The sequence below is a fragment of the Alosa sapidissima genome, chromosome 1 (genome assembly GCF_018492685.1).
Source record: "Alosa sapidissima isolate fAloSap1 chromosome 1, fAloSap1.pri, whole genome shotgun sequence".
In the NCBI taxonomy this organism is placed as follows: Eukaryota; Metazoa; Chordata; class Actinopteri; order Clupeiformes; family Clupeidae; genus Alosa; species Alosa sapidissima.
The window spans coordinates 421043-432500 of NC_055957.1; the positions used below are offsets into that span (position 1 = coordinate 421043).

General features: G+C 42.2%; 1 protein-coding gene across 3 annotated transcripts in view; it reads left to right on the forward strand.

Moving 5' to 3' along the window:
• strip2 (striatin interacting protein 2) overlaps nt 1–11458 on the forward strand; it is a 66007-nt gene that overhangs the window by 16586 nt on the left and 37963 nt on the right. The window lies entirely within an intron of this gene.

The window sequence follows — 11458 nt, forward strand, 5'->3', positions numbered from 1 at the left end:
TTATTCTTTGTTGAGGGGAGGGTCACCTAAAACTTTTTTTTGTCTAGGAGGGGGGGGGGGTCACCCATCTTTTGTATTAATGAAAACAGCAAAAAATCAAAGTGGCTTGTTTGATTGTTGATTTCTGTCGCCATATAACATTTTCTTTTCATTGAACAATGAAAATAAGGGATATTTCCGGGGTTTCTCACGCAAAATACGGAAAATGTCAACATCCGTCCCCATTAACGTTGGAAGGGTTGGAGCAACAAAGTAGCCTACTTTATTCACGCCTAACAGACTATATCCATTTGGTCAACGTTATCCAGCCCTAAAAAAGCTAAATTTAACTTTGGTTTACTTGTATAGTTTACCTTGTAGCCTGACTTTAAACAGTGTGCATGCTTAACATAAAGCATACTTGTGCTTCATTCATCCACACATCCAGCTCCTAACGTTTTGAAAAGCATTTCTACCAATTGACCTTGTTCCTGCCCATTTCTAGCTTTGCTGTCTCCATCCTTTCTGTTTTTGTTGTTTGCAAAAAAATATATAGTAAGCCCTATTTATTGGTAACCAGCAACAAGTGCAATTTCTCGCTGTCATTTTCTCTCCTGCCAACAAAAATGTGTTACGTTCCAAGTAGCAGTGCGTAATTCTGCTTCATAAAGTTGAACAAATACATTGGTCATATAAATAGCTAATTTATGGTCTACAGTGTAGAGTTGGTAAGTTATGGTAGGCCAACTTGGAGTGAATATACAGGGGAATTCTTTGTCTACTCGTAGCTGAGTAGCCTGGCAGGTGCGCACGTAGACATAGCTTATACGGCCGAACACTGCAAGCGCCAATGAATCGTGCTTTCACGACAACCACGTCGTTAACTTAAATAGGCCTAGGTTAACATCACTCTGAGTTCGCATTCAAGCAAGCAAAACGATGATTTGAATACATCTGTTTCACTGGAAGGGCATAGGGGTAACAACAGGACAACACAGAGACAGGCCAGAATGCAGGACTGCATGTTCAGCTTCGGCAGCTTTACAATGACTGAGGAAGCCTAGAGACGAGTCCATAGCAACAAGTTCATGTGTTGAATTTGTTATTACCCAGTGTGCTTTGTTGAATGGTCTCAATGTTTTATTGTTTTATTTCATGTGAATACTTACTAGAGGAGTAACTTATTTCTAATGCTAATGCAGTTGCAGGAAGTGTGCATTTAGTTTCCATGCTTATTGTGTTTCCACAACAATGTTAGTGAGTAAATCTACTGAAATGGCCACCATCTTGGTGAAGTGTGATGTGTAAGATCAGAAAGCAGAGGTTGATTTTAAATGGTAGTCTAAGTCGATGTGTTTTCATAGCGCTTAAAAGCGTGGGCGGAAGGTATTGACAATTGGCCGGGGAGGGTCATGTCTTTTTTGAAAATGCTGCTGAAAATGGGGAGGGTCGTTGAATATTTCCTTGCAGGCAGGGGAGGTTCATGCAACTTTTGATTGAAGCACTCAAAATCCCTCCGGTGGCCCCGTTTATAAATAACGAACAGTCCCTAAGAATGGAAATTAATGCCATGTTTCCTAATTTCAGAGCCTAGGGGAAGCATATAAAGAGAAATTAACAGGGGCCCCAGTACTGAGCCTTGAGGCACTCCATATGTTACCATAGTCTGGGTAGATGGTTTATTATGGATCGGTACAAATTGTCGACGGTTAAAAAAGGTATGATCTAAACCAAGCGAGTGCTGAGTCTTTGATGCCTATCAAAATTTCAAGCCTATAAAGTTGTATGTCATGGTCTATGGTGTCAAAGGCAGCGCTGAGGTCTAGGGGGACCAGTATTGATACATATCCATTATCAGCAGCAATGAGGAGGTCATTAAAAACTAACTAAGGCTGATTCAGTACTGTGGTGAACTCTGAAGCCAGACTGATATAATTCCTGGATTTTGTTCATATGCAAGAAGGCACCAATTTGTTTGGACACTATTTTTTCTAGTATTTTTGACATGAAAGGGAGATTAGATATAGGCCTATAGTTGGCCAGGTTGTTAGGGTCAAGGCTAGGTTTTTTGAAGGATGGCTTAATAACAGATGTTTTAAACGACTGTGGTACATGCCCTGATAGCATTGAATTATTTATAATCTAGAGCAAAGCATTATCCAGGAAAGGGAGAGCAGTCTTAAGAAGGTGAGTAGGGTCTAGTAGACTAGTTACAGATTTTGATTTTTGAGGAAATTGTGGAGGTGAGTTCTAATATGTCGATAGGTGTAAATGAATTAAATGTTGATTTGTGTAGGTTTTAGTTTGAGGTCTCATCTGTGATTCTATTATGTTTTCGGCAATGGAGTATGTGTTTTTGGTGAAACTGATTGGTTATTGATCTTATCTCTAATTGTTTCAATTTTGTCATTGAAAAAGTTAATGAAATCATTACTGTTTAGGCTTATAGGGATAGATTATGGCGCGTGTGTTTCTAAGTGCTTAAGGAACACTGTAGTTAAGAAGGGAGGTGTGTGTTGCTAAGCGCTGGGGGAACACTGTAGTTAAGAAGGGAGGTGTGTTCATAGACAGTAAAAGAAATGGACGAACAGACTGAGCACTGGGCACTGAGTCAAATAGAACGATTTTTCAGTTGGTCCCCCCAGTACTGCGCAGACTCACACTTAACTTCGTGACGTTAGCCATCGAACTGAATCTTGTAACTCATATGATAGATACACAGAAATTCTTCTCACACTTCCTTCGCCTTCAAAGTAATCAAAGTTAAACATTTATTTATGTATTATTATTAATATCATCCTCACCAAGTTGTGTTAATGTTGAAGCTACCATACATGATCATCTTCAAAAACAGTCAACAAAACAAAAAAGTTATAGCCTTGAAGCTAATCTTCTTTCCACTTTTCCGACCTACGGTCAATCCATCGAAAACCTCTGTAATGATTAGTGCCGTTTTTAAAAAAATTTGGTTTACTTTTTTATTATTATTAGGTTGCCTCTGTGTAATGCTTTACCTTAACATACGGTCGTGTATGCTAGGTTTTGCTTATGAGTTACCGTCATAGACAGTAAGGTGGACTGAGCTTCTAATCCAAACAATACGGTTATCTCCCTACGGCGCGAAAGAGAGATTACGTCAAAGCTAGCTTCCCTCCAACCGAACAAGCTAACCATTCTTCTTACGGGTAACCAACGTTACGGACGAGGTAGTGGAGTCGGTTTTGCCTTTGTAGTGTTTATGTTGATTACACAAAAGCTACAATATCAGCACAGGATATATGTTATATGAAGTTATGGTATTTCAAAAAAATCCTAGAATGAATGGGCTTCTATGGGAGTTAGCAGAGAGGTGGTCCCTCCAGCCTACGTCGATTCTTCTACTTCCGGGAATTCGCCTGCCCCCTTGGGTGTGTTGCTAAGCGCTTAGGTTGTCCTGTGTATAATGTGTGTGTGTGTGTTTGTGTGTGTACAGGTTGTCTTGTGTATAATGGCATGTGTGTGTGTATAATGTGTGTGAGTGTGTAACAACCGCTCTCTAATGCTTTCGAAAGCGAGGGCTACAATACGCGTCAAAAGGTGCGGGGCGACTATTCCATTACACTTGCTGGCAATCAAGGTAGTGGACATGCGTTAAATAACCAAAAAATACAAACATGGATCGTCCTAGCAATAACCCCAGGACGTTTTACCAAACACGGTTGAATAACACAAGGACACAAACGTTAAACCTCCGTGCTTTATAGAATTATTGTACCGGCGGGAATCTACAGTAGGCCCGCTCCATTCATTCACTCATAAACAAAACAAAGTGCGCGCATCGCGCCAGCAACCCCAAAATACCCACAAAACAACCCACAAAACAATTTGTCCAGTATATTGTCCAATAGGTCAAGACCGTGGAATAACTAAATGTCCGAGCAACCAAAACAATGTCCTTTTAGGAAGTGGCAGCCAGCCTCTCCGCGAACGCAAAAAAAATAAGGAAGGACACGGCGGTCCGGTTTTAAAAACCCCGCGTCTCACCAGCCTGTCCTTGTTGGCAAACGTACGTCCAGATGAGTAATCCCCATATAGAAAAAAAGGCAAAGTATCCAACAATGTCCTTTAGAACAAAAAAGGGTAATCCGAGACCGTGCGACGATACTCCACACTCACGTAGTCCAACATGTCAAACACATAGGCCTGTTCGCGCTGCCCCTACCTAACGTGATAGCAGAACATAAGAAAACTTTGACCCTGTCCCACGAATGCCTCCCATTGATTGACAGGCCAATTGATGGGAGTTCCTCATTATCAGAGTGAAAATCAGTCCTATACCTGTGTATTTACTTCATTTCTGGTAGCCTATCTAATGTTCATGACTCACATAATTACTATTATACCAACAGTAACATTCAAAACCATATGAGTACATGCTCAAAATAAAACACATAATTTTAATGGGTGACCATTACAAGTGTAGTGTTAATTTTGTCACCTATTTTTAATTTAGTCTTAGTCTTAGTCTTGTGACGAAATGTCCTTTTTAGTCTTTGTCATATTTAGTCATTCAAATATCATTTTTGTTAGTCAAGTTTTAGTCGACTAAAAGTCTCGTCATTTTAGTCTAGTTTTAGTCAAAAGAAAACTAAAGGTATCTTAGTCTTAGTCAGTTTTAGTCAACACATTTTAGTCTTTTTTTATCACAAATTATTTCTGATTACCATTTGAGTCAAATAGTGTTTCACACATCTCAATTTTCCAACAATATTGTGTGTCCACAGGGCTACTCGTCTGTTATAATTACTCATTCTGATTTTTTGTCAGTCCGTATGTTTACATGCACAGGTAAGTCGAGCTACAGTTATAGCTCAGCTGGGATTTGACCATAGACAGTAAAAGATTTGACTGGACCACTGTCCTATAGACCAGTGTTTCTCAAAGTGTGGTCAGGGGATCACTGGTGGTCCGCAAGCTATCCCAAGTGGTCCGCGAGCAGACATGGTAAAATATAATATAGATGAGTTGTTTGCAATATAACTTGTATGTAAATCCAAACAGTTCTGCAACACTGTCTATGTAAGATATGCCAGTTTAAATCATACAGTATGAATCCTCTGACACAATAAGCAAAGTGCAAAGACAATAAGCAAGGTGGTTCAGTGAGTAGGCCTATTGTGTAGACTAATTATAGGCTACTGTTGAAGTAGGTCTAATTTTTTTATTTTTTTTTTTAGCTAGGGTTAGATAAGTGGTCCTGAAACTGAAAAAGTTTGAGAAACACTGTCGTAGGCCAAACTATTAATGTTTTACTCCGCCTCGCTAGATGGCGATATGCGCCCAAACACAACACATTCCCCAAACAGACTCTCCATCTAACTTGCTAGCGAACTTTCCATATTAGCTTACTTGCTAGCAAACTTTGCATCATCAGTCTAACTAGATGAATAGTTGACATTACATGCTGAACATTTTCGTATGGACATTCTGGGGGATGTTAATTTGTATGAGAGAAGCTTCAACTTCTGGGTATGTAGCATTGTGGCATAAAGCTTAGGTAGTTAACTCTGGCAGAAATCTCCAGTGTTCTTGTTCCATGTAGTTTCGTGTTGCAGCCACAGGGTTGCAGCAACAGCACGTAGACTAGCCTACAGGAAAGCTCATTCGAAATATTTTGAAAACGTAACAGCTAGATATTCTGTCTTCTTATTTTGTAGACGAACATGAAGGGAGATTTTATCTTAGTTTTTATTTCATGCAAAACATTTTAGTCTCGTCTTTTTTTTTCCCGTCAACAATAATGCATCTTAAGATAGTCTTAGGGCTGTATTTTGGGCACCAGCGCATGGCGTAAAACTCGTTATTCACCCGCAGAAAGTTTAATTTGGTATTTTGCACGTTTATTTTTTAAGCATTGCGCCCAGGGGTGTGGCAATTAACAACCTAGGGAGGGGCCTGGCGCGTTGTCTAAAAATCGCTATCATACACCACCTAAACCTGGTTAGAAGTCACTGGCGAGTTGTTCATATGCTATTTGAAGAGCGCATGACAACAGTCATATTGGCAGGTGCACGCACCATCCTTCTATCATTCATGAACGCACAACAGCGCACGTCCATGCAAAGCTGTACATAATATACTGTACATCTCATAATGAGTAGTTATTCACCATCATTTGCAAATTGGTAATGACGGTTAAAAGTGATTAGGGGAGAGGCGAGAGACACGTAGGGAGCACAGCTGAAGACGCACTGTCACGAGATATAAGCAACTCCTCTGCAGGATAAATGTTGTTTTATTCAGTCATTTGAGCAATATTAGGGTAAGTGTTGCTTTTTCCAGCCTATGTTTTCGGTGGTAACCCATTGTCAGTCAATAGTGAAAGTAACTGCATATAACTGTCTTGTCGTTGACTGACTCCTTGGTGAAGTTAGTTTCACTTTGCCAATGAGTTCAAATAATAGACGAGTGCAAATGCGTGAAGGCTATGCTAGGTTTAAGTAAAGCATGGTTGAAGAATGACTATTCTATACAGTCTCGCAAGCAGCCTCCTTCAAATGCGCAGTTGAATGCCAAAATACCGATGCATTTATTTGACATATCGCGCGTTGCGCCGTTAAAGGGAATTACAGATGTCATTCTCATTGGTTTAAAATGATGTTACGCCCCAAACACACCCATAGAGCTGCACAGTCCCGCCCACAGCCGATACCGGATGTAAAAATTCAATGCAATTTCTCCATTGACAATTGCGTATAAGCCATAAAAACTTAACTGCACGTGGTATACTTAAAACCAGCTACGGCTGTACTAAGCGATTGTATATTCTCCTATAGACACCAAGAGTTCATGGGGCACTAACCTTGTTTTGAGATAAATGCCTTTTATTCGCGATCTCTTGGATAAGTACTTCATTACCCACAATCCTGAACAATCCCACAATCCCACAGTGATGCCTCTGATTGGTGGAAAGGCCGTTATGGTCATAGTTTGAAACTTTCTCAACGAAAAATATTGACAAAGATGGCGAAAATCTCAATGTGAATAAAAACTTTCTTGACGAATATTGGTACTTGTATCAACAAGGATTGGGGTTTATACATCACACGAACTTAGTCAGGGCCAATACACTATCAAATAGACCACTGTAAATGTTAGTTTAAACACTCAAACTTTTCTGGTAGCCGACAGGCTAACCTTTAGCATTTCCGACATTGTATGTCATTAATGCAGCTAACATTAGTCTACATGCTGCAACACAGGTATGAAATATATTATGTTTTAGTGAGTGTCCAAAGGGGTGAAAGCCACTTTAAATCGGGTCACATTATTGACTGTTGTGTGTCCGAGAGTCAGTTTGTGGGTTTTGTAAGGGCTAGCATGAGGGACAAGACCTACAAAGTTGTGGTGAGTTAAGCAGGGAGGTTGATAACGTTAATGCTGCTAGCAGTGCTAGTTAACATTAGCTAGGCTACTGTAGCCTTCATACTGTATGATTCATATCAATCATTAACCTAGGAATACTTCGTGCATTTAATGAACATTTTGTGTAATAATTCACGGCAAATTAATAAACTGAATATGGTGGTCCAAGAGCAGACCATGCACCAGTCCATGCATCAGCCCGACTGAGCAGTGATGACAGCATAGGATGAGTCAGGTAACTTTACGAAGCACTGCCGTTAACGTTAACCGCTTTCACACACGATATAAAATACACGATGATAAATATAAAATTCAATATCAAAACACTATTATTTACACGATTACTCCTGAAATAACTGCTATTAACTGCACAATCACTATATAAAAATCACTGTTTGGAGGAAAGAGTTCGCGTGCTGTCGCCGGTTGGAAATGGCAAAATAAATCGCGCCGATTTTGCCTATATTATTCAGTGAGGCGCTGTGGTTTATGGGATGAGTAGTTCCTTCGCTCTGAAATGAAAATATGTACACAGTCTTGTACCTTTGACTTTTTTTGGATTTTCTCTTCGTTTTTTCACTCGAAATTATATGTTGTATGCTTATGAGTTATGCTGTAGCTGGTTAGCCTAAGACATGCTGTAAAACTCTTTAGATACGGATTTTTCCAAACGTCAATGGGACAAATGAATGGGAATCTTACATCCGGCACCTAACCGCATTTTGGCTGTGGGCGGGACTGTGCAGCTCTATATGACTGATCAAAAAAACCTAGGGAACACCTTGTTGCGCCATGCGCTCCACGTTTGATAACGAAACCCCTCCCAATGTGAACTGGACTTCCTACTAAATTTTAATAGACTTTTGACGAGTGACGATGCACTTTAGAATGTCATGATAGGCCCCTAAGTCAGTGTTTCAGGACATTACTGCCGTCTCGTCAACGTCTCGTCTTAGTCATGAAAAAAAAGGTCGTTGACGAACATATTTCCTCTCATCTCGTCTGACGAAATTAACACTTTGTGAGTGTGTGTGTGTGTATAATGTGTGTGTGTGTATAATGTGTGTGTGTGTGTGTGTGTGTGTGTGTGCAGGTTGTCCTGTATATAATGGCGTGTGTGTGTGTGTGTGCATGCAGGTTGTCCTGTATATAATGGCGTGTGTGTGTGTGTGCAGGTTGTCCTGTATAAAATGGCGTGTATGTGTGTGTGTGTAATGTGTGTGTGTGTGTGCAGGTTGTCCTGTATATAATGGCATGTGTATGTGTGTGTGTGTGTATGCAGGGTGTCCTGTATATAATGGTGTGTGTGTGTGTGTGTAATGTGTGTGTGTGTGTGCAGGTTGTCCTGTATATAATTGCATGTGTATGTGTCTGTGTGTGTGTGTGCAGGTTGTCCTGTATATAATGGCGTGTGTGTGTGTGTGTGTGTGTGTGTGTGTGTGTGTGTGTGCGTGCAGGGTGTCCTGTATATAATGGCATGTGTGTGTGTGTGTGTGTGTGCAGGGTGTCCTGTGTATAATGGCATGTGTATGTGTGTGTGTGTGTGTGTGCAGGTTGTCCTGTATATAATGGCGTGTGTGTGTGTGTGTGTGTGTGTGTGTGTGTGTAATGTGTGTGTGTGTGTGCAGGTTGTCCTGTATATAATGGCATGTGTATGTGTGTGTGTGTGTGTGTGTGTGCAGGTTGTCCTGTATATAATGGCGTGTGTGTGTGTGTGTGTGTGTGTGTGTGTGTGTGTGCAGGGTGTCCTGTATATAATGGTGTGTGTGTGTGTGTGTGCAGGGTGTCCTGTGTATAATGGCATGTGTGTGTGTGTGTGTGTGCAGGGTGTCCTGTATATAATGGTGTGTGTGTGTGTGTGTGTGTGTGCAGGGTGTCCTGTGTATAATGGCGTGTGTGTGTAATGTGTGTGTGTGTGTGTGCAGGGTGTCCTGTATATAATGGCATGTGTGTGTGTGTGTGTGTGTGCAGGGTGTCCTGTGTATAATGGTGTGTGTGTGTGTGTGTGTGCAGGTTGTCCTGTATATAATGGCGTGTGTGTGTGTGTGTGTGTGTGTGTGCGTGCAGGGTGTCCTGTATATAATGGCATGTGTGTGTGTGTGTGTGTGTGCAGGGTGTCCTGTATATAATGGCATGTGTGTCTGTGTGTGTGTGTGCAGGGTGTCCTGTATATAATGGCATGTGTGTCTGTGTGTGTGTGTGCAGGGTGTCCTGTATATAATGGCATGTGTGTCTGTGTGTGTGTGTGCAGGGTGTCCTGTGTATAATGGTGTGTGTGTGTGTGTGTGTGTGTGTGTGTGTGTGTGTGTGTGTGTGTGTGTGCAGGGTGTCCTGTATATAATGGTGTGTGTGTGTGTGCGTGCAGGGTGTCCTGTATATAATGGCATGTGTGTGTGTGTGTGTGTGTGCAGGGTGTCCTGTGTATAATGGTGTGTGTGTGTGTGTGTGTGTGTGTGTGTGTGTGTGTGTGTGTGTGTGTGCAGGGTGTCCTGTATATAATGGTGTGTGTGTGTGTGCGTGCAGGGTGTCCTGTATATAATGGCATGTGTGTGTGTGTGTGTGTGTGCAGGGTGTCCTGTGTATAATGGTGTGTGTGTGTGTGTGTGCAGGGTGTCCTGTGTATAATGGTGTGTGTGTGTGTGTGTGCAGGGTGTCCTGTATATAATGGTGTGTGTGTGTGTGTGTGTGTGTGCAGGGTGTCCTGTATATAATGGTGTATGTGTGTGTGTGTGTGTGTGCAGGGTGTCCTGTATATAATGGTGTGTGTGTGTGTGTGTGTGCAGGGTGTCCTGTATATAATGGTGTGTGTGTGTGTGTGTGTGCAGGGTGTCCTGTATATAATGGTGTGTGTGTGTGTGTGTGCAGGGTGTCCTGTATATAATGGCGTGTGTGTGTGTGTGCGTGCGTGCAGGGTGTCCTGTGTATAATGGCATGTGTGTGTGTGTGTGTGTGTGCAGGGTGTCCTGTATATAATGGTGTGTGTGTGTGTGTGTGCAGGGTGTCCTGTATATAATGGTGTGTGTGTGTGTGTGTGTGTGCAGGGTGTCCTGTGTATAATGGCATGTGTGTGTGTGTGTGTGTGTGCAGGGTGTCCTGTATATAATGGTGTGTGTGTGTGTGTGTGCAGGGTGTCCTGTGTATAATGGTGTGTGTGTGTGTGCGTGCAGGGTGTCCTGTATATAATGGTGTGTGTGTGTGTGTGTGTGTGCAGGGTGTCCTGTGTATAATGGTGTGTGTGTGTGTGTGTGCAGGGTGTCCTGTATATAATGGTGTGTGTGTGTGTGTGTGCAGGGTGTCCTGTGTATAATGGCATGTGTGTGTGTGTGTGTGTGTGCAGGGTGTCCTGTGTATAATGGTGTGTGTGTGTGTGTGTGTGTGTGCAGGGTGTCCTGTGTATAATGGTGTGTGTGTGTGTGTGTGTGTGTGTGTGTGTGTGTGCAGGGTGTCCTGTATATAATGGTGTGTGTGTGTGTGTGTGCAGGGTGTCCTGTGTATAATGGCATGTGTGTGTGTGTGTGTGTGTGCAGGGTGTCCTGTATATAATGGCATGTGTGTGTGTGTGTGTGTGTGCAGGGTGTCCTGTGTATAATGGCGTGTGTGTGTGTGTGTGTGTGTGTGTGTGTGTGTGTGTGTGTGTGTGTGCAGGGTGTCCTGTATATAATGGTGTGTGTGTGTGTGTGTGCAGGGTGTCCTGTATATAATGGCATGTGTGTGTGTGTGTGTGTGTGTGCAGGGTGTCCTGTATATAATGGTGTGTGTGTGTGTGTGTGTGCAGGGTGTCCTGTATATAATGGTGTGTGTGTGTGTGTGTGTGCAGGGTGTCCTGTATATAATGGCATGTGTGTGTGTGTGTGTGTGTGTGCAGGGTGTCCTGTATATAATGGTGTGTGTGTGTGTGTGTGCAGGGTGTCCTGTATATAATGGCATGTGTGTGTGTGTGTGTGTGTGCAGGGTGTCCTGTGTATAATGGTGTGTGTGTGTGTGTGCGTGCAGGGTGTCCTGTATATAATGGTGTGTGTGTGTGTGTGTGCAGGGTGTCCTGTATATAATGGCATGTGTGTGTGTGTGTGTGTGT